Here is a 24091-nt window from a genome sequence, read left to right as displayed (position 1 = left end):
GAAAGCTAACACAGTAAATGAACTCAAGCAGCTTTCACTTCATCTGTCACAATGGCTGCTATTAACCAGTGGCACTTCTGGCAGAATTCTTAGCATGAAAGGGCTTAAGTGCTAGTCACATATTTTCAAGAGTTCAGACAGGGTTTACTGTTACGCAAACAGCAAGTCAAAACAGTTTAAATCTTTTGCTATTTGTTAAATTGCTCAAAAGCAAATTAGCAATAAATTCAGCACCTAGACAATACAATCAAGTAACTATTATTTTATCAAAACATCATATGAAAAACTGATTAAAGACTTGTAATAGTCCAGAAATTTTTACAAGGTATACTGTAACATATATTAGAAAAATAAGACAAAAGTGTTAAGTCTATAAGAAGCTGTAATGCTCTACTCAAAGGTCAAATTATGGCTGAATTTATCACTTCTATTTTGATTATATACAGTTAAATCAACAGCTAGTAATACTAAAATTTCTCCTTTTCAAATTGCTAAAATATCTATTCATAAACTAGAAGATAGTTTATTAAACTCTCTCATAGATCAGTTAATAAACATTTATATTCCTCTATTTAAAATAAACATTTAATTCACATCAAGATTATCCTATGAAGCAAGATGACCAATTAAAGGGTTAGTTATCTACTGTGTAACAAAGAACACATTTCCTGCTTCTAATCAATGATACAGGGATTAAATATGGGTTCTGGAGTCATACCACTTTGATTTATGAAGCTGTAAACCCTTGAACAAGTGAAAACTTTTCCATATGCCTTAGTTCACTAACTTTTAAAGTATGAAAAAGTACCTATCCCCTAAATTACAGAGGATTAAATGAAACAGTGTAACTTTAAGTGCCTATCAGTAACCTTAAGCATAAGCATTAAATGAATGGCATCTATTATTAATCTAATCTGGTTTGAGACAAATCTAGTTTGAATACCTGTTAATGCAAGAGAGCTCCTGTTTACATCCTTTTTTCTAATAGTGCTGATCTATAGTATGTGCTCAATAAATGCTTAATGAAAGGAGGTAGAGAAATGCTCAAAATAAAATCAAACTAATGTAACACAAATGAGAATCCTAAATGTTGAGGTAATACTAAATTTAAAAATTATTAATGATGAGGACATGAAGAAAGGGGTATTCAAGAAAAACTTTTTTTGCAATTCTTTTTACACAACTACAGTTGACTTTCTGAGGCATTTCACTGAAAAGTTATTCCAATTTTTCCCTTCTACTACCTAGTAGACTGCAAAACTAGGCATGGTGTACACTTAAAAGTTTGTACACTTCATTGCATGTAAACAATTTATCAAAAGAAAAAAACTACATACTGACTCTTGCTAAATATGCATGAAGTACCTAGAGGAAAATACTAATGTCTACAATTTATTTTGAAATGCATCCAAAAAATAAGAGAAATAACAGAGAAATGACAGATGGATAAGTACGTGATAAAGCAAGTACAGGAAAATGTTAATAGTAGAATCTAGGTGGTGGAATATAGGTATTCACTTTGAAATTCTTTCAATTTGGCCTCAAGACTGAAAATTTTCAGAATAAAATGTTGGATGGGGAGGAATGGGCACACATTCCTCCCATTCCAGTACACACTTCCCTTTGCAATGTGACTTTGTTGCTCCTCCCATAAACAGGTGTGTCTAGTTCTCTACTTGATCTGAGCTGGCCTTGTGACTTGCTTTGACCAACAGAATGTGAAAGAAGTGGCACTGTGGGAGTTCTAAGCCTATCATAAGAGGCCTTACTGCTTCATCTCTTCCTTTCCTGAGTGCAGTCACTGCCATGTGAATGCTCACAGAGGATAAGAGAGCACAAAGAGAGAGAGGTTCAGCCAACAGCCAGCATCAACCACCAAATATGTGAGTGCAGCCACCATCCTAGATCATCCATCCACAGCTGAGATGACCACAGTCACATGAGTGACCCATGGCAAGACCAGCAGAAGAAGCCACCCAGCCTGAATTCAAGCCAAACTGCTAACCTACAAAATCATTTTGGAATGATCTGTTACATAGCAACAGGCAACTGATAAACCTTTTCTTCTTACTTTTAGAAAACAAAACTGAAGTCATTTACCTCTTTAACAGCAAATTCGTTTTAACCTCCACAGTCACTGCCACTATCTTCCTTCACCTGGCCTCAGAGAATGAAGAGTTCCCTTTTTCCTTTCTAAAGATGCCTTTCCACTTATATCTTTAATCCCTGAATTTCCCTTCTTCATCAATGATTGCCTCTTTTGCATTATTAATTTCTCCCTTACTTGTTACCGCTCCTCTGCCATAAAAATGCTCAAGTTTTCTCCATACTGAGGGGAAAAAAATCTTAACATTCCCCTTTAGGCTCCAGCAGCTTTTATTTTAATTTTCTTCTTTCACTGCCAAACTTCTCAAATGAATGACCTAGAAAGTTTTTTCTTTACCCAGTCTGCCTTGGAAAACTCTACTTGTCCTTCAGGGCCCAATTCAAATACTGTCTCCTATCTGAAGCTTTTCTTAAGGAGCTTCTATCAGAATTCATTTTTTTTTAAAACTCAACTAAAGTTAATCATCTTTATTTTTGTAGATGTTATGCTGTTTTTGCCTACTCAGCATCCTTTCTTCTGGTAGTAGAATATATAACTTCCTTTTTGGAAACTATTTATCTCCCTTTTGTTCTACCTACTTCAAATTAGGTTGGACCATCCTTCTCCCTTCCCTCACCCTATCTCCACCCCCAACACCCCTGAAGATCCAAGTCTGGCCATCAGAGTTAACTACAGTATTTCTAGAACTATTTGGAAAGGAAGCTTATCATTGCAGTTGCTAAGCTGACTGGATGTAAGTCTGACACTGTTTTGTCTGTCTTTGCCACCACTTGACAGGATACCGCCTGAGAATGAATCCAAGCCAGAAGAAAACTAAGATAAATGAAATGAGGTGGATTCTAGATATTACATTAAACATGGATCCAACCCATGTGCAAGGCCAGTCTTTTCATTTATGTAAGCCAATAAATCCCCCTTCTTGCTTAAGCCAGTTTAAAATTATTTTCTGCCAATGAAAACCCAAGAGTATTTTTGATTTAACACAGAATCTGTAACCTGTATGTCTACCCAAAAGACTAGAATAAGCTTCTTTAGTGCAGAAGTCAACTTTGTTCGTTTTTTTCCTCCACATTTAAAAGCATCCTGCTTAATAAATATGGAATCTAGTTGAATGAACATGTGTTTTACAAGAAGGAATGAGGGCTAGTAGAGTGTCTTAGAGAAGGGATTTCAGATGGCACAAGAGTACGGACATATGATGCGAGAAATGAATCAACTGTTATTACCTGTTACTGAACAACACAACACATTGACTATTTTTCACAAAATCAAGTGGATTAAAACAAAACATTTTCCTAAAAGATAAAGATAATGAACTGCAATTCATCTTCCACAAGCATAATGCTAATTTGTAATTTAAGTATTCTCCTGGCTACCATATTTTACTAATGATAGTGAAAGGGGGCAGGACCCTGTGGGCCTCCCTGATACAAATCCTTTCTGTTGTCCATTTCTCTTTTGTGGGAAGTAGGCTTCATGAAGCCTCCTTGACCTTCCCTGAGTTTCAAAGGGTAGATTCAAACAGTTGCTAGTCAGGGAAGGAAGGGAATGCAGTAACAAGGGAGGAACAGTCCTAGGGCAGGGTCCTGGTTCTTCCTCAAGGAATATATATAATAATAACTTTAATATCTTCTGCAGGAACTAAGCCTCCCAACACCTGCCTCTTGTTTATGGCTGAGCAGAAAGTGCAGAAAGGTTTGAGGGGGAACACTGGGTCTGGCATTCTGATTAAAAGCAACCTTTTTTGGTTACCAAGGCTGTTGCTTCCAGGATTATACCCCTGGCCCCTCCCTTGACTAGAAACCAATTACTCTTATCTAAGTCTCAGGAGGCAGCTGCAATAAGAAACAAGAACTGGTTAGAACCAACAGAGCCCAAGATGATGGAGGATTCATCTTCCAGTGGACCTTGAGCTTCATTATAAGCTGACTGTAATGTATTAGCATGCTAAATGATACACCCAGCGCCAAGGCAGAAGACAATTGCCATGGCAACAACCAGAAAAGCCTGTACAAAGAATGATTGGCTCCATCATACCTGGAAGAAGGACATGACAGCAGAAGCCTCTCATAAAAATCCATGTGGTCTGAGCCCCAGCTGAGCCAGAGCTGCCTCTACTGGCCATCCTGGCTGACAGCTCCCTGCTGTAGTGCTTTTTCCTCTCTCAAGCGCTTTCCTTCCTTTTCCCCTTCTGAGCAACAAAGTGGCTGTTCACTTTGTTTCTCTGCCTCTGCTGTGCGAATTCTTTCACAATCGGTGGCAAGGACCCACACTTTGGTGGGCTTCCTAATTTAGGGGTCCCTCTATCCACTAACAATAGGATATTTTTGTCAAAGGGGAATCTGGAATTTTTTAAAGTGCATCTGAGATACACTTAATTCAATGGAGAACAGACTCTTATTCCAAGTATTTCAAATTAATATTATCTTTTACTTATTGACTAAGGTATAAAATTAATAGGTTAAAATATATTTTAACAGTATTTTAATATCATCAATTCATTTGTTTGCTCTATCCCTAATTCCAACCCAAAGCAGTATATGCTAATGTAAATTCGACTCTAAGCAGTAACAGATGTCTGTTAGCAGCTAAATCACCATATTTTAGTTTTCCAAAAGATTATTATGCATGTATACTCAAATGATAACAAAAGACTTAACAGGTTGTCCAAAAGTAACCCTGTGCTTCAGCTATTTTTCTAAGGCTGCTGCACTGACATACTCCATTAATTTTCAAAAATAAACTTCACTTGATGACAAACATTTAGCAGGAAATAACTTCCAACATGCTAATTCAAAATGAAAACTTCAGTACTAATGTTCCCCTAATTCAAGCTGGGAAGGACAATATAACTTGTTTTTGAATGATGATTGTATATCATCTGCCAAAAATTTCCCAAGATAAAGTAACCCAGTGCAGATCACAAGGCTGTAGCTACTTTAAAATTCTTCAAAAGAGGGCAATTAAACTATTCAGCTAAACCCTTGGATACCGTTTACAGACCCAAATGAATTAATTTAAAAGCTCTTGGCTTCTTTTGACGTTCATTTACAATTTAAATTTAAATCTCAAAAAATAAAATAAAACAAAACAAGTTAGTCCTGTTACCCATTTAAATGTTTTCTGATCTTAAAATTCAAGATACCTAGAAAATGGAGAAACAATTATTTGAGTTCAATAATACAAACATTCTCCTTTAAAATCAAAATTAATCTCAAAGAAAAATAAATTATGGTAGCTCCCTGGAATTGAATATTATGCCACTATTAAAAATAAAATTATGAAGACTGCAGTAAAACAGCTGTTAAAACTGTAGAAAAATCTATATACCTCTATTTATGCAAAGACCTATAATAAGTAGTTACTATTATTATCCCTAGTACACAAATGAAGAAATTTAAGCACATCAGTTATATAATCTGCCCAAGCTCATAGCAGCTAGCAAGTGGTGAAATCAGGACTCAAATCTAGGCAGTGCTAACTCACTAGGATATATTTTCATGTTAACAGTTATCTGGAGTCAGTAAGTGTCTAGACATATCTTATCCTTTATAAATACCAACTTTCTTCCCCAATCCTAGAGTTCTTTCTTTCTGCAGTAATAAATTATTTCTTTTAATTCTATCATGAACTAATTAATACTGCTATTTAGCTGTAACATGTACCAATTTATTACCACCAGCTCAGTAGCAAATTTATAATTTTATTGAGGGCACAAATTCTTATTTTATTCATCCTCTACTCTCAAATTTCTACTATAGCTGTTGAATGAAAGCACCATTGACTACAAAACTCAAGACACCATTCTTTTTATCAAAAAGAAGCACAAATTCTAAAACCAAAAACAGACTAAAGGAGTCATTTATTACTAATTCAACTAAAATGGGAAAATCATGTGGTTGAGTTTAGAATAAACAAGTGGTGGAAGAAAAATTATCTTTAAAACTAGGAGGGCTAGAGATGGCACCAGAAAACTAAAAATGGGAGATGCTTCATTTGTGCTTAAAAAAAAAAAAAAAACAACTCCATTACAGAAGATAACCTTCTTCTATCTTTACTGATTCATGAAGGGGAAAAACACTCGTGACCAAAAAAACAAACCAAAAATACCCCAAGTACTTTGGTATTAGGCACTATACAAATTTTTGCAAAAGACAAAAAAGAAGAATGCCCAGGTGTTGGATTAGGTTAGAATAGCATTATTCAACAGAAACAGAACGCAAGTCACATACGGAATTAAAAGTTTTTACAGCTACATTAATAAAAAAGAAACAGATGAAATTAATTTTAATAATAAACTTTACCTAGTCCAGTATATCCAAAATAGTATCATTTCAATAGATAATCAATATAACAATATGAATTGGATACTTTACTTTCATTTTTTTATACTAAGTATTCAAAATCTGGTATATATTTTACACTTACCACGTTTCAACTTAGACTAGCCACATATCAAGTGCTCAACAGCCAAAGGACAACAAGTCAGTGGACAACACAAGGTTATGATTTATGAGAAAAGGAACAAAAAACATGTGAACAAGCATTATTATCTTCTAGATGGTAAGGAAAAATTTATCTTCCCCAAAGTTACCTCTCCTCTCAAGTCAATAAAATATCTCAACTGCCAATTAGTTATTTTTCAGGAGAATAAAACTTTATTTTTTTAAGTTCCATAGCTGATATATGGCCTTTTAACTCAGGCCAGTTTTTATCATCCTTTGTAATTTTTTTGTATTTTCAAAGTTTATAATTTCCAATTAATCTTTTATAATTAGAAAACGGTTAACATTTCATAGAGAAATGTGTTTACAATTGACCACATAGGATAAATTAGAAAATGATTAAATATTTAAGTATAAAAAAATAGAATCATAAAGCCAAAAGAAAATATTGAGTCCCTATGTAACCTCCAGCATAAAGAAGGCTGCCATAATATGATTCAAAACCTACAAGCCATGAGAGAATATTCAAGGACATAAGCATTTAAAAAAATAACTTTTGTTTGGCAAACAAGCACCACTAAATTTATTCATTTCTTCAATAGTCACTGGGTGTATACCATGCACCAGGCACTGTTCTAGGTGCTGAAAAGTAAAGTAAAATAACTATTAGAAATGTCAACGGAAAAACAATAAACTGGGGAAAATATTTGCTATTCATATCACAGAGAAAGAGCTAATTTTACTAATACATAATATAAAGCCTGTAAAGAGAAACAACCCTATGGAAAAAATGGACAAAGAGTTGGAATAAGAAGTTCACAAAAAGTAAAGATGCTTAGCTTTACTCATATTGAGGCAATAGCAATTTAAAAATTATACTAAATCTAACTGTATACCAAATTGATAATGAACACACAGAGAAAGGTAAAAAATGTTCATCATACAAAAATTTGTTAGATACATAAACAGTAGATAAAGGAAAATTTATAGCTTTATATGATGTTAGAAAAGTGGAAAGGTTGAAAACTTAATGAACTAAGCATCCATCTCATGAAAGTAGAAAAATAACAGCAAAATAAAAGTATTAGGAAGGGAAAAAAGACCACAGAAGAAATTAGTGGCATAGGAAACATACAACAGAGAAGGTGCACAAAACTGAAAGCTGGGTCTTTTAAAAATATTAATAAGATACCTGGTGATGCTGATCAAGAAAAAATAATTAAGTAATAAACAATATCAAGAATTAAAAAAGGACATCCAACAGATGTCACAGACATTAGAAAGATAATAAGGATATTAATTTTAAAATATAGACAAATTCCTAGAAGATAGTAACTTACTAAAACTGACTTAAACAGAATTATAAAGTTGAATAATCTTATAACCATTAAAGAAACTGAATTAGCAGCCAAAAATATTTTCCTCGAAGAAAACTGCAGGGCCAGATGGCTTCCCTGGCTTCATAAAATAAAAAATATCTACCTTCCACAAACCCTTTCAGAGGACAGACAAGAAAGTACATTTCCCAAACATTTTATGAAGTGACTATTACTTTTGATAACAAAACCAGGGCAAGGATGAGACAAGAAAATTACAAGCCAATCTTACTCACAAACACCAACACAAAAAGTTCTAAACAAAGTAACAGCAAATCAAACTTAGTAGTAAAAATAAAATGCAATTTACCACATGGAATAATTAAAGAATTCAACAGGAAAAGTATGTTTTCACCTCAATAGGTATTCTTAGCCAACTATGAATAGAAGGGGAAGTTCCTTATTTGACAAGAAGTATCATCAAAAATCATACTTAATTGTAAAACCTTGAAAGCTCTGACCATGAACCTCCCCTCTGACCATGAACAAACACCATGATGCCCACCACCACTTCTATTCAACATTTTATAGACTCCTAGACAGAAAAGCAAGAAAAAGAAAAAAGAGGGTAGGTTCAAACAGGAAAACACAAAACATTATTTACTGATAAAGTAAAAAGTCCAAAGAATATGCAGGTAATTAATAGAATTACCTGCCAGAGTTTAGCAAGGTTGCTGGCTATGATACTTTAATACAGAAATTAATTGTATTTCTATATTCCTGCAATGAATGATTAGAAAAAGCAGTTTTCAAAAAATACTTACAATAACATTCACATACATGAAACCCACCAACTAACTAATAATACATGTAATAAAAAGTTGCAGGGGAAATTATAAAAGTTTACTGACAAATACTGTCTATTTCAATGTAATGGATATTTTTCCATGTTTACAGATTTGAAGACAATTTTATGCAGATGTCACCTCTCTTGAAATAAATCTATAGGTTCAATGCAATCCCAATCAAAATTCAAACAGATTCTTAAGATAAAATTTGGCAAGGTGATTCTAAAATTTATACAGTAACCAAAAGGGCCAAAATAGCCAAGACCCTCTTGAAAAAGAACAAGGTAGGAGGACTTGCTCTACCCAATAAAAATTTATTAAAACTGCTAACTTTACTTAGGATAGTATGGTATTTATGCAAGAGATAAGTCTAGAGAACATGTTAAGAGCCCAGAAATAGACACACACCTACACAGACAGCTGATTTAAGACAAAAGTGGCATCTCAGAGCACAGAAAGAAGTGTCATTTCAATAAATGGTGCTAGAACAAATGGAGGGACTCCTCCTTCACTCCTTAAGCAAAAATCAACTCAAAGCAAGCCCAAGCCAAACACCTAACTGTGAAAGGAACTATAAAGTCTTTAGAATCAGAGAAAGGAAAAATTTCTTAAATAAGATATATAAAACACTAATCATATGAAGAAAATAATAAATTTGACTATAGTAAAATCCAGAACTTTTATTCATCAAGAGACACCAAAGAGAACAATAAAAACAAGCCACAGGAAGGAAGATATTTTTATCATGTAACCAAAGGACTCAAATCCTGGGTAAATAACTCCTACAAATTAAAAAGAAAAACAATCAAAGAAAAATGGGCAAAGACAAGAACTTCACAAAAATGAAATCTAATGGCCAATAAATATATGAAAAAAAGCTCAAACTAATTAGTTATCAGGCAAATGCATATTAAAACCTCAGTGAGATACCACTACACACATGTAATCCTGGGGGTAAAATATTAAATCTTACAATACTAAGTAATAACAAGAATATGAAGATCTTGGGTTCCCGGGATCCCACCTCAGGTTTGATAACTTGACAGTAAGAGTCACAGAACACAGGGAAACAGCTTACTATTACCAGTTTACCATAAAAAGTATACAAATCAGGAAGAAGCAATGAAAGAGATGTATAAGGCAAGGTTGGGGGTGGGGAAATGTGTGGAGTTTCCACGGCCTCTCTAGAAGTACGACCATCCCCAGCACCGCAATGTGTTCACTAACCTGGAAGCTTCTCAACCCCATCATTTAAGAATTTTTACTGGAGCTTTCATTACATAGACATGGTTGATTAAATCACTGGCCACTAATTAGCTCAGGTCTCTAGCTCCTCTCCCCTCCCCAGAGGTCAAGAGGTGGGGCTGAAAGTTCCAACTCTATGATCAAGCCTTGGGTCTTCCTGGCAACCAGCCCTCATCCAGAAACTACCTGGGGATCCCAAACAGTAGTCATCTCACTAGCATAAAAAAAGACTTAATGCTCTAGAGATTCCAAGGGTTGTAGGAGTTGCAGGAACTTGACAGGAACTGGGGACAAAGAATAAATATTTATTTTTTATTATACTGCAGTTCATTCAGTGGAATTCTGCACATCAATGCCAATGAACAAATTCAAGCTATAAAAAATAAAACTTAGAAACATAATGTTAAGAAAATGGAGAGACAAAAATACACACAATGATTCCATTCAAAAACATGTAAAACTAAATATTGTTTAAGAGCGCTTACACAACAGAAAAACTTCAAAGGAAAGGATTATCAAAAGTTAGGATAGTGGTTACTCACGGGGAGGAAGAGACAGACAGATAAGGGAGAAGTTCACTGGGGACTTCTGGAATACCAGCAATGTTCTAGTTCCTAACCTAGCAAATGGTTACACAAGTGCTTGTTTTGGAATAACTTATTAAATAATCATACATGCTTTAGGCACTTCTCTGTGTTATTTCACAATAAAAAAGAATCCACTCCCCACATATTTTAAATATCACATTTTCACATCTATTATTATACATGGTATGTGAAAAATAACAAAAACACCTGCATTACTACTACTACATACTAATATAGTATGGTATTTATGCAAGAGATAAGTCTTAAGAATTTTTTTCTTACCCACGTGTGGCAAATTACGTGAACACAAGAACTTCAACTTTCTAGTGATGCCATAAAAATAATACAAGTTCTAAGAGCTACACTGTCCCTTTTCATTTGCCTAAATCAAGGACACTGTCCTAACTCATTAAGGGATATGTGGATAGGGTAAGATTGTAAAAGAAAAGAAACAAAGTATAAAATATGGCTTCTCAAATTCTTACCATCTGTGAATCACTTACTGTGCACAGCACATAAGATGATCATTTATGTAAAAAATATTTACTGCATTTAAAAATACAAGTAAAACATTTAAAAATGAATAGTAAGATACTCCAGTGAGATGAGTCTATATTCTCACCATTGTATGTATATCCAGTAAATTTATTTTCCTTCTTATTTGAATTAAATTAGAAAATTTTAATTCAATTATAGCTTGTCAGGAAGGTAGCAATGTTTGGTGGTGGCTCTGTGAGATAGTTATGGATATGTACATAAAATCTTACAAGCTCTACCTTCAAATATTTCTGAATTTGAGCATTTCTTCATTGTATTCCTGCTACCATCCTAGACCAAGCAACCATCACCTCTTGCCTAGATTAGAGAAATATCCTCCCAATCTGTCTCCGCTACCCCTCTATCCTGTACCTTCTAACTATTATCAGCACAGCAGCCAGAGGGACATTGAAAAAGATCTTCTCACCCCTCTGCTCAGAATTTCCAACAGCTCCTATTTCACTCAAAGAAAAAGTAAAATCTTTACAATAGTCCACTAGGCACTTTAATATCTGGTCCCTCTATTTCCTCTCTCCTGTAAGTCTCCTCTCTGCCCTGTCACACTAGCCTCCTTGTTCCTCAAATACTCAGAGCCTTTGCTCTCTGTTCCCTATGTCTGGACTGTTCTTCCCCTGGATAGCTGAATGGCTCACTCTCTCCAAGTCTTCACTGAGAAGGTAACATCTGAGTAAAGTCCTCCCTGACAACACAACTTTCTCTAACTTCACTGCCTATGCACTTAACTTATTTTCTTCTTAGCAATGTAGTACCATCCAATATACTGTGTATTTTACTTATTTTATTGCTTAACTTTCCCCACTAGACTATAAATTTAATGAAGCTAGAATTTATCTGTCAAGTTCACTTTTATATCTTCAGCACCCAGAACAGTCTTGGAATAAGCAGGAAGTAGTTCTTTACTGTAGAGTGTCTTCAGTATTCTGTAACATGTTCAAGAGTACACAAAACTATACTCAAAATGAATACTTTAACCTAAGAGCTACAACATTTTTAATCCACTACTGTTGCACTGATTTTTATTTAAAGTTCTTGGAAATCATCTTAAATGTGCCAAATAATAAACCATTAACTTCTTTCTCTGAGAGAAGAAAATCAATGTGTACACTGTGTACATATTTTCAGAACTGTTCTTCAGAGCCACATAGCTTTTTAGCCAGAGTGAAACACATTACTATTTCAAGTACTTGTGGGAAATACAATTCATGTCTGCTTGCTGATTGAAAGTACTGGCCTTGGGTATAACAGAGCAAGTTGGCTAGAGATGAATCTTTAGTTATCTATTTAAAACTAAAGACCTGAAAGTCATGAAAGAGGTTGATATGGCACTGGGATAACATGTAGAATGAAGAGAGAAAAAGAGATCTTGAGGGCCACAAAACAAAAGGTCAAAGGAAAATAACAGAAAAGTGTGAGGACTGCTATCAGAGAAATAAGGGAATAGAGTGTCCTAAAAAGGAGTTGGTCAGTATTGTTAGAAACTACTGAGATGACATAGGATGAAAACTCAAAAAACTCCAGATTTAAGAGCTCATTTGTGATCATTTTAAGAACTTTTTTGAGATATAATTAACCTATAAAATTCACCCACTTAAAGCATACAATTTAGTTGTTTTTAATATATTCAGAGTTGTGTGACCACCACCACTACCAGATTTCAGAACATTCTCATCACTCCCCAAAGTAACTCTACCCATTAGCAGTCACTCCTCATTTCCTCTCCCCTCCAACCCTTATTAGTGATTTAGAGAAGTAATAAGGAATTACAAGTAACAAGAGCATATTCTTTGACAGTGAAGAGAATTAAGAGAAGTAGGTAGATAGAATAGAAGAGATAGGTAGATAGGATGAGGTGTCAGGAATGGCTGTTTAAAATGAAAAAGGCCTTAAATATGTGGTAGGTTGAACAGAAGGATTCAGTGCACAAAGACTGAAAGGCACAAGATTTAGGAGATAAATTCTAGCTCAGATACTGGGTACAGTTGAGTAAGACAGAATCAGAAGCATAGATAGAAGGTCTGACTTGGAAAGGAAGAGACACCTTAGGAGACTGAGGTGATAGAGGTTAAGGAACTAAAAGTGAAGGACTGGAAGGAACCAACGGTGGAAAGCAGATTTACTTTTCACTATCTTAACTTTGGTAGAGTTGTAAATATTTCATCATTTGCAAGCTTTACTGTTTTAAAACAAAGGTGATAAGTAATAGAGGGATTTTCTCTTCTTATCAGGATATGCAAAGTGGCAAGAGACTGTCATTCTCACCCCAACAATGAAAAACAAGTCAAATAAGCTAAAAAACAAAAAGTTTTTAAGACATCAGAGAGCAGAGGACACAAAAATCCAATGAATTAAATTGCAGAAAATGATAAACCCTTCATAGGAGAAGCAGGCCCATCCCTACTCTCAGCCTGACACAGCAGGAAGAGGAGGAATGCACTGTATCCTGGCATAAGGGGGAGTAAGTCAGACTTTCAATAACCACATGTAGGCTAGCATGAAAGATCAGAATTCTGAGGAGGAGTAGAGGTATGACTGAGTGGTCTAAAGTGCTGGATTAAGAATTACAAGGAATCCCAGACATGGAACAAGTCTGTACCCATCCACCAACTCTTTCCCATGATTTACACTGTTCAAAGATCTCAATTTGCTCTGCAGAAAACAGACAGAAGAAAAACAAAAATGGAAACCAATTAATAAATAACTAAAATGGTTTAGGAAAGAATCAGTAATGACTTGAATTAGGATGACAGCAACGGAAATGTTAAGTGGTTTGATTTAAACAAGCAAACAAAAATGGTAAGTTTAGACAGTAAATGAAAAGGGAGAAAATCAGTAATATGACAGAGAATAATTTAGTTGGGGGGATACTATTTTTAATAGTGGAGTAAGGGGAAAAATGAAATTGGAGCCATGATCTGGGCATAAAAAAAGAGTCATCGGAAAAAGATAAGAGCCTTCCCAAGGTTCTTCACAACTGTAAAGATGGATTCTAGCCTGGCTCCCGCATTCCTTAACCTCTGTACCACACTTATACAACTGTGCTTTGCCCCACTACAATAAGCAATTAATAAAGGGCTTAATTTTCCTATTCTGACAAAAAGCAATGGCTACACTGTAGTCTAGTAAGCACTAGCAGTCATTAGACCACCTTCATCCTTTAGGAGCAACATTCTTAACATTAAGAGATCACAACCAAAGCATTCATCCAAAACAACTTTCTATATCTACATATGTGTATCACTGTATGTGTTTGAGAGGGGGACAAAGAGGAGGGATACTGTCACAGCAAGAGGTTCCTGTTCAAACACATTTTACTGACAAAGCAGTTTTCAATCTAACCCAGAATCCCAACAGTAGTGCTGCTCTGTGAAGATAATTACTGAACTTTGGACTATTTTACTGTTCATTCATTTAACATGAATCATTAAAAATACTCTGACATTACCCCAATTTCAACATGACAAAAAACAGTAAGCTTTTGTGCTGTTATGGTATATGCCTCCATTTTCAACATGGCTTAAGGCAGAAAAAAATTAAACTGGATTGCAACTAAGAACCCCCAAATAGGGAATAATAATGAAAACCTGACATGAATACGGCTGGAAATCTTCTCTCAAACTTCATCAGTTTCTATAGCTAACAAAATTTTATTTTCACATGACATCAATTGCATGAAATTGATAGTTTTGTACAACAATAGTGATAACAAAGGGAAAAATGAAGTAGTAACAAGACGTGAGCTCAAATATCCGACCTTTCTCTTATTAACTGTGTAATCCTAAATAAGCTACTTAATCTCCCTTTGTCTTAGTTTTCTCATCTGTAAAACATAGGTATTTCACAGTGTTGTCAGGGTAAATAAAATAATATACATATAAAGCCTCATATATAACAGTCATTAAAAAATACATATATTACCTCTGTTCAGTTGTTGGAACAACCATCAGCATGTTCCTATCATTAAAAAAGGCAGCTTATTGCCAATAAGCACATGAAAACATCATTATTCATTAAGGAAATGAAAATGAAAACCACAATGACATACCACTTCACATCTACTAGAATGGCTATAATTTTAAAAAAGGAAAATAAAAAGCAGTAACAAAGATGTAGAGAAATTAGAACACTTTTATACTCATATTTTGCAAAAGGGAATATAATGGTGCAGCCACTTTTTTAAACTTTTTTTTTTACTGAAGTATAGTTGATGTACAATACTATATAAGTTACAGGTGTACAATATAGTGATTCACAATTTCTTAAAGGTTATATTCCATTTATAGTTAGATTGGCTATATTCCCTGTGTATATCCTTGTAGCTTTTTTATACATAAGAGTTTGTACCTCTTAATCCCTACTCCAGATTTGTTCCTCCCTCTTCCCTAGCCCCACTGGTAACCCTAATTTGTTCTCTATATCTGTGTCTTTTGTTGTTACATTCACTAGGTTGCTGTATTTTTCAGATTCCACATATAAGTGATATCATATAGTATTTGTCCTTCTCTGTCTGACTGTCATATTTCACTTAGCACAATACTCTCCAAGTCCATCTACGATGTTGCAAATAGGAAAATTTTTCTTCCTTTTTATGGCTGAGTATTCCATTGTGTGTGTGTGTGTGTGTGTGTGTGTGTGTGTGTGTGATATATATATATCACATCTTCTTTATCTATTCATCTATCAATGGACACAGGTTGCTTCCATATCTTGCCAATTGTAAATAATGCTGCTATGAACACTGGAGTGCATGTATTTTTTCAAAGTAGTGGTTTTGTTTCTCTAGGATATATCCAGGTGGAATTGCTGGGTCATATGCTATTGGTGCAGCCACTTTGGAAAACACTTTGGTGTTTCCTCAAAAAATTAAACATAAAATTACCATATGACCCAGCAATTCCACTCCTAGATATATACCCAAAAGAATTAAAAACAGGCACTTACATACCTATAAAAATGCTCCCAGCAGCATTATTCACAGCAGCCAACATGTGGCAACAATCCAAGTGTCCAACAAGTGGATATACAAAATGCAGTATATTATATACAGTAGAATATTATTCAGCCATAAAAAGAACTAAAGTTCTGATATGTGCTACAACAGGTATGAAAACATTGTGCACAGTTAAAAAAAACTAGACACAGAAGAATGAATACTGCATGATTACAATTATACAAAATATCTAGAATTAAGTAAACTCACAGAGACAGAAAGAAGATTAGTGATTACCGGGGCCTGGGAAGAAGGGGAATGGGGAGTTACTGCTTAAAGGGTACAGAATTTGGGGTGATGAAAAATTTTGGAAATAATGGTGATGGTTGCATAACACTGTCACTAAATTGTTCACTTAAAAATGGTTAAAATGGCAAATTCTGCTATATATAATTTACAATAAAAGTCACTAGAAGGTCATCATCTTCACAGAAACCTTCACACAATTTCCACACAAAAAACTTAATTCTAGAATCTTGTGTTTTTGACAATTAGCAAATACAGTTTACATACATAAAAAAAATAATAGAAGAAACCAGGTCCAGAGTTTATGGGAATTCTCTGTACTATCTTAACGATTTTTCTGTAAACTAAAACTATTCTAAAAATTAACTTGCTTTTTAAGGGCTTATTGAATCTCAAAATATTATGCCAAGTAAAAAAGCCAGACTCAGAAAGCTATATATACTGTACGATGCCAATTTATGTGGCATTCTGGGAAGGCAAAACTACAGGAATAAAAAAAGAAAAAATCAGTTGTTGCTAGAGACTGGAAGGTGAGTGGAAAAGACTGATTACAAGGGGCATAAGGACACTTTCAGGAGTGGATGTAATTATTCCATATCTTAATTGTGGTGGTGGCAGTTACACATTGCCAGTAGTTGTCATAATTTAGAGTGCTGAACACCTAAAACAGATACATTTTACTAAAAGTAAATTATACATCTATAAACCTGACTCAAAAAAAAAAAAAAAAATCCTAAACAGCTAGTGTCATATCATGCATTTTAATACAGGCAGAATTCCAGTCTGATAAATGTCATCATGAGATCTAGTCAGATGAAACCATGCTATATTCCCTGAAGCCAAAGAGCACTTTTCCCAACTCAGCACTGTAGTCTAAAAACACTTACACGTTAAACTAAAAAGAGGTGTTAGAACAGTTATAAATTACATTATGAACACATAAAGTGACCTGATAAATCAATTTGGCTATGGCTACTCTGCCACTATGGTTTTGTTTACAGGTAATTAAATCTCCTTCACAGTTTATCTGGGAGGAACAATACATGCTTTGCATAACTTTCAAAACTGCAAATAAAATATTTGCATCAATGTCCATGTTCTTTTCCTACCTCACCAGAAGGTAAGTACCTCTTACCTTTGATTTCCTTCTATTGTTTCCCCCCATTTTCCCCACCCTTTTACCTACAAAGAGGACTGTACCTTTGCTTTTTCCTCTCTTTACACAGTAGAACTTTAACAATACTTAACGTCTTCCTGCTTCTATTGGCATTTTCTGAAGGTAAACTGCCAATTTCAGTCTTTATAGGGAAAAAAATTTTAAATGACCTGTTTTAATTAGGATTTTCCATTCTGCAAATTTTTTAACCAATTTTCCTTTATGAACACTGTCTATTCTTTTCTCTCCTCATAGTAAAATTCCTTATCAAATTTCTGCTCATTTCACAACAGGAGCTAATATTACTCTACTACTCATTTATAGCTAACAACCTCTTTTTCTGTACTCTTAACCATGTTTTCCACACTACTCATGACACAAGTTCATAGCATTTGCTAAGACTTCCTGAATCATCCAAATAATATAAAAGTTTTGACCACTGCCCTCAAATTCTTTATTGCAGATGTCTTTTTATTCTCATCTCCTACTTGACTTCTGTCTTGTCTTTATCTTTTTAAATAAGACTTGCAAATCCTTCCTTAAAGCTATACTTTATTTTCCCTTACCTAAGTTTCCACAAGTTGTTTCCTGTACACTGAATTACCTGTCCTTGACACCTCATCACCTTCTTTCTACAATAAGTTTAAGATCTAAACTCTACTCACAAATAAAAATTCTTGCCTAATTAACTCTCATCTATTTTAAATGAAACTATAACATCCCTTACATTTTTTCTCTAGGCTTAGCATTGTAAGACACTAGAAGTTCAAGCAATACGTCTAATATATTATGCTAAACAAATCACAATTTCACTGGGCCTCAATTTCTTCTTCAAGAAAACAAGAAAAATACCTGCCCTATTTACTTCACAGAGAATAAGGTCGGGGGGGGGGGGTGACAGGGAAGCATGAGTAACTCTATAACCAACAATCAATACAAATATAAGGATAGTATTTACTTTATCACTGTTAGTCACAGTTATCATGACTAAAATAAGCCTCTGGTGGTCTCTCTGAACAACCTGAAAGATATCCTACAGCAATATTGTTTCCAGGTATGACCATAACTCCAATCAGAAGAGCATCATTTGTGAATACTATCAAAATGACTAGAAATTATAAATTACTAGTAATACATTTCTCATAATAGTTGCTTCTTCTTTTCAAGCAGGAATCCAAGATAAAAAAGCAGAATTTTCGTACTCTAGATCTGCCATTGTCCAAAATGGTAGGTACTAACCACAGGCAGCTACTGGGTGCTGGACAAGTGGCTAGTCCGAAGTAATACATGCTGTAAGTGTAAAATGCACACCAGATTCCAAAGATTTACCAAGAAAATGTAAAATACCTTATATATGTGGCTGTCATTTAATATTTCTACTGGACAGCATGATTTAGATGTTGTCCCACTCTTGAATGGGAAAAAAACAAGATAACCAGATATATTAAACATCTTGCTTAGTATCTCATTGCTTGGTAGTATCATAGCAGAGTCTAGAAGCTGATCACCTCTATCCCACCCTCATTAATAAAAGAATTCATCCTTTAAGACTCAGTTTGAGCTTCACTGTCCTCATCAGATGCATTCACTCCCTCTTCATCTTCCAGCCCAGATGATCACATCCTATTTAGTACTTTGGATCCACCCTCCTTATATACCCATATTACCATACTGTTACAATTTGTGTCTGTCTCCCCAGATGGACTAGAGAACTTCTTGAGGACAAGCACCATCTCATTCACTTTTCTATCCCTGGAACCACTGCAGTATCAGGCACCCTTGCAGGCCCTCTGAAAGCAACAAGATCTTTCTTAGGGTCAACTCTAAGCCTTACTCAGGTACAATTAACAAATCAAGTCACTGTACTATGTAAATGAATTGCACTAAAACATTCACCTTTATCATTTACCTGCCTTAAATTCCTTTTGGAATGTGTCAAATACAATAAAATGGATAACTTATTTTATCAAAGCAACACAAGTTACAGAGCATTTTAAAAAAAAAGTGCTTTGCACTGCTGCTCTGAAAAGTTTGGTCTGATGCTGATAAGAACTCTGAACTCTTGGGAAATTGAACACTCTTGGTTAGGTATAAGTTCATTTATTCAATGTGCTTACTAAGTGCAAAAACACTGAGCTAGATTAAAGAAGGATTCCTGGACATTGGAATTATGCAGCAATCTTCAATTAATTGAAAATTTTAGAATCATTTATGGCAGAAGGGAGAAAAAAAAGAATCATAAGCTTAATATATAGGTAATTACATAGTATTGAATTCCTAAAATACAAGCATGTGAACTTTTATATTCCACGAAACAAAAAGTTGTGAAACCTATGAATGACAATAAAATATATTGCTTCCCAAGAAAAACTGCAAGCAACATGTATATGAAACAAATCGCAACAGAGATTTTCATAAGAAAAACTTGTTTTAGAATCTATTAATTTAGGCAAAATTACCTGAAGCAGCTCTATATGTGCTTTGTTCCTATATAAAATCACTCCTGAATTAAGCTTGAGTTAAATAATTTAGTCATAATGCTTTACCGTACTCAATAGTAAACAAGCAGTTATCTTCCACTGTATAAACCTCAACTAAGGCCCTTCGGTCTAATGTGCTACTATGAGTAAAAGCATCAACCCCCAACTCTGGCAGAACTGCTAAGAGGTGTCTTCTGTGCAGACTTAACCACAAGCCAAGGAGGCAAAGGTTACAAAGTCTCTCCTGGAATCAGTGTTTCTGGACCTCCCTACAGCCTCCGCCACTTTTTACACTACATCTTCACCACTCTTCTAAGAATAGCTTTCTTTTTTCTGCATCTCTTGTAATCTGTGCCTTTGCTGCTCCAAAGTAATACACAATTTTCCCAGCAGAACTTTTCTGCCTGACACCCACCTGAAGAAATTTTAGGATACTTCTTTAATAAGCAATCTTGTTCGAAGGGGAAGGCCTCCTTCCTCGCACTCAATTTAACACCCACTGTTTAAGATAAAAATATAATTACAAACTGAACCTCTATCAGGCTAATATAGGGAAAGAACTACCACGCTCTTTCTTCCATGTTCTTTATCTCCAGACTTTACTCCTGACTTACTTTTCTCCTTCCTCATTTCCCTCCTCAATCCCTGCTCCCCCCGGAAAAAAAATTCCACAGCTGGAGAACCTCGTTTTTAAAGCCAAACCACTGAGTGAGGAAAATAGTTATGTGCTTTTTTTCTTTATTTATTGTTCCGCCGTTACTCAAGAAGAGTTAAGCAAACATTTTTAATCTGACCGCTCTCCCAGAAAGATGATGCGCTAAATACACAGTGAAATAATTCTGTCTTCCTGAAGCAAGTGGATTCGCGGCAAAAAGGAAACTGGGGTGGGGAACGGGAGGAGAGAAAAAAGATCATTAGCCCCAAAGCCGGAGATGGGACTAGGAGGTGAAAAGAAAGGGCGGTGGGGAGCATTAACTGAGAAGAGCAACACACACACTTTCCAGACTCTTTAACAATTCAACAAGAGAACAGGACCGGCCACTGCGGCTTCAGCCGGGTCCCGAGAACAAGGGGGTGGCTTCCCCTCCCTCTTTGAGACAAAACTAAGTCCCAGGCGCTCCCCCCTCGCCCCAGACAAGAGGGTCCTGGTGGGGGCGCAGGCACCTTTGGCGGGGCAGCTTGCAATAGCCTGGATGGAAGCAAGGCCTGGAGGGAGGTTGAATCGGACTGGGGGCAGCGCCAAGAGTACGGGATGGAGGGTCAGAAGCGGGCACTCGGGGGATTAGGGGCCGCGGCAAGACACTCTCCCATCCCAGGATCCCTAGGGCCCCTCGCCCCCTTTGCAGCGCAGGGTCCTAGTTCCGGCCCCTGACGCTACCACCGCTCCTCACCTCACGCTGCCTGAGCCTCTGCCGCCACCACAACCCAAGTCACAACAGCTGCCACAGTCCGAGCCATTTTCCCCGCAGCCGCCTCAGCCGCCGCCGAGAGATTCGGCAGACTCTGCGGCCAGCCAAGCATAGACGTCACTTCCGGCCGGGAAGCACCGCCTTCCCCGCCCAGGCTTCTCGCGAATTGGCTGGCGAAGACGGCCTACCTGAGGTAGGGGGCGGGGCTTGGGCGCGTCTCTTCAGGCTCTAGCTGGGGTAGGCGGGGACCGAGTCCGGCTTTCCCAGAAGAATTCTTAGCTGGCTCTGGACGTCTCTCCGTGCTGCCCCAGACCTGGGGAGGGGGCCTCCGGGGACCCCAGCCGGCCACCTCTCCCGCCTGGCGTCCGAAGTCCCACCAACCACCGAACTGCTCTATTGTTCCCGTGCCCTCTCCTGGGACTCTGCACTCGCCTCCATCCGGGCTGCAGCTCCCAGATTCGTGGTTTTCGCCCCAGGCCGGGCGGAGATAAGTTTGTGATTGGAAGACTGAAAGGAACAGGCAAGGTATAAAATCGGTCACTCCTACCCGCGTTTACTGAGTCCTCGCAGTGGATCAGGTGCTGCGGGATGCGTGATTAGCCGCCCGCCCATCACGTGGATTGTGTAAAGTGCTTTCACATCAGTGTCTCATTTAATTCTCGTAACAGCCAGGTGAGGAAGATAGCTGAGTAATAACTCAGCCAGATGGCTCTATTCTACATTACAAAATATCTTCACATACAATCTCTGTAATAGCTTCCTCGTGAGAATTGAATTAGATTATGCTTGTAAAGCGTTTAGCCCTCAAATGTTAAATTTAAAAATTACATGACCGTATTAAACAGGTAGGAGAATTATGTCTGTTTACAGATGGTGAAGCTGTGGGCACGATACAATCCCTCCAATCCACAACATTTTACTACAGATAGTCCCTTAAACAGTAAGAGAACAGCTCCTTCCAGAGGCTCGCAATCTAATGAGATAGACTAGTTTGGACAAGAGTTCTTAGTTTAAAAAAAAAATTGTGAGAAAGCTGTAAGACAAGCAGAAGCTTATCTCCAACAAATAGTCGGGGGAGGGGAGCCTAATTTTTCTTTTTCTTTTTTTTTGGTGGGGGGAGGGAGGATGTGAAGTGGATGAAGCCCTCTAAACACTGCAATAAATGTACCTACACCTTTCAGGAAATGAGACTGCGTGGAGTTGCTACTCTACGAAGTCTAGAAGCAACTGTATATTCCTTGCGGCTGTGGCTACCAACTCTTGTCCACCCACCCTTCCTACTCCTAGCTTTCCCACCAACCTCCCCACCCCCACCATGTACACACTTCCAGTGAGGCTTTACACACCCTAGAAGAATGTCCCTTAGGAATCTGCTTAGTGCTACACCATTGTTCTGCTTTATCTTCTGATCAAAGGAGGAATTTCTAGAATTGGCAGCTCTTTCATAAGATTAAAAGGGGAGGGGAGACACAATTGTCTTAGACTGGTTTCCTAGCTTCTGGTCCAGAACTGAGTGTGCCTTCAGAAAAGAAGGAAGGGGACTTGAGAGAACACTGTGTCTTCAGGGAAAATTATCTGTTTGACTTTTTTGTATCTTTCTTACATTTTTCTTAGGAGAAATATGTCCTCTGGGTCCCAGCAGCAGAGGGCCCTTGCATGAGTGAGTTCCTTGTTGCAGTTTGGACTTCACTATTTTATTACAGCTCTTGAATGGCCAATATTTTGTAGGCTCTGATCCACCAGAAAGGTCCCAATAAGAAGAGGAAGAAAGGGAGCTTGATGGTTCTCCGGATTCCCCCAAAACAAACAAACAAACAAACAAACAAAACCCAGCATTCACAAATTGACAGGTGTCAAGAATCTGAACTAGTAGCCTTCGCTTAGCATGTGTCATCTGTCTGGCAGTGGGTATATGAAGATGCGTGTGCGAACAATAGAAACACCAACTTCTAGGAGAAAGTGCAAAATGGTGCTGCTGTTATTTGGAATCAAACAGAACACAGCTGGTAGCCATTTCTCCTCCTTCCCTTCTCCCACTGGCTTCAATATTGTTTTAAAGGTAGAGAAAATAATTGAGGAGGAGGCATTATATTTTTAAGTGTTCCAATCCTAACCTCCCACAGAGAACTTCACAGTACCACAAATATTCCCAAACTTCTTCCAGTACCAAATGAGAAATGGGTAACCTTATTTTACCACAGGTAAAAATAGTGGCTGACATTTGTTGAGCATTTGGGAAGCCCTGCTCTTAGTGTTTTACAAGTCATGGGGAGGGATCTACAAGAATGCCTCCAACAACCTTATAAAATGGTGCCATTATGATATCTTCATTTTATAGCTGAGGAATTTGAGGAACAGAGAACTTAAGTAATTTGCCCAGAGTCACACAGCTACTAAATAGTACAGTTGGGATCCAAAGCTGGGTCTGACTACATGGCTCATGCTCTTTTAATTTCACACTGCCCTGAACAGGCCAGGAAGATTTTAACAGCAATAAAGTTGCTATGAAAGGCCATTAATAAGTGAACCTATTCCTCTCTGTCCTTTCCCAAAGCTATATCCCCACCCCAGTAGAACTCTACAAGGTCCTATACCAGACAACTTAAAAGCTGGTCTCTACCTCTCAGAGATCATTACCTAAGATAGATAACACTGTCATAGAGGAATCACACTCAGAACATTAAATGCATAAATGAAGAAATGATGT

At 36.7% G+C, this 24091-nt stretch overlaps 1 protein-coding gene across 2 annotated transcripts in view; it reads right to left on the bottom strand.

Moving 5' to 3' along the window:
- The window catches only part of PIK3C2A (phosphatidylinositol-4-phosphate 3-kinase catalytic subunit type 2 alpha), an 89184-nt gene extending 67360 nt beyond the window's left edge, over window positions 1-21824 (bottom strand). The window contains exon 1 of one of the 2 annotated variants that reach the window (XM_032488928.1): window positions 21573-21824. The gene's annotated coding sequence lies outside the window, so the exon portion shown is untranslated. Of the gene's footprint in view, window positions 1-21366; window positions 21513-21572 lie in introns of those variants that run through there. The other variant, XM_014568088.2, reaches the window with a different exon arrangement.
- Window positions 21825-24091: the final 2267 nt, after the last annotated feature.

This window comes from Camelus ferus, chromosome 10, assembly GCF_009834535.1.
Source record: "Camelus ferus isolate YT-003-E chromosome 10, BCGSAC_Cfer_1.0, whole genome shotgun sequence".
Lineage (NCBI taxonomy): Eukaryota > Metazoa > Chordata > Mammalia > Artiodactyla > Camelidae > Camelus > Camelus ferus.
This window is presented reverse-complemented; position numbering and strand designations above follow the sequence as displayed.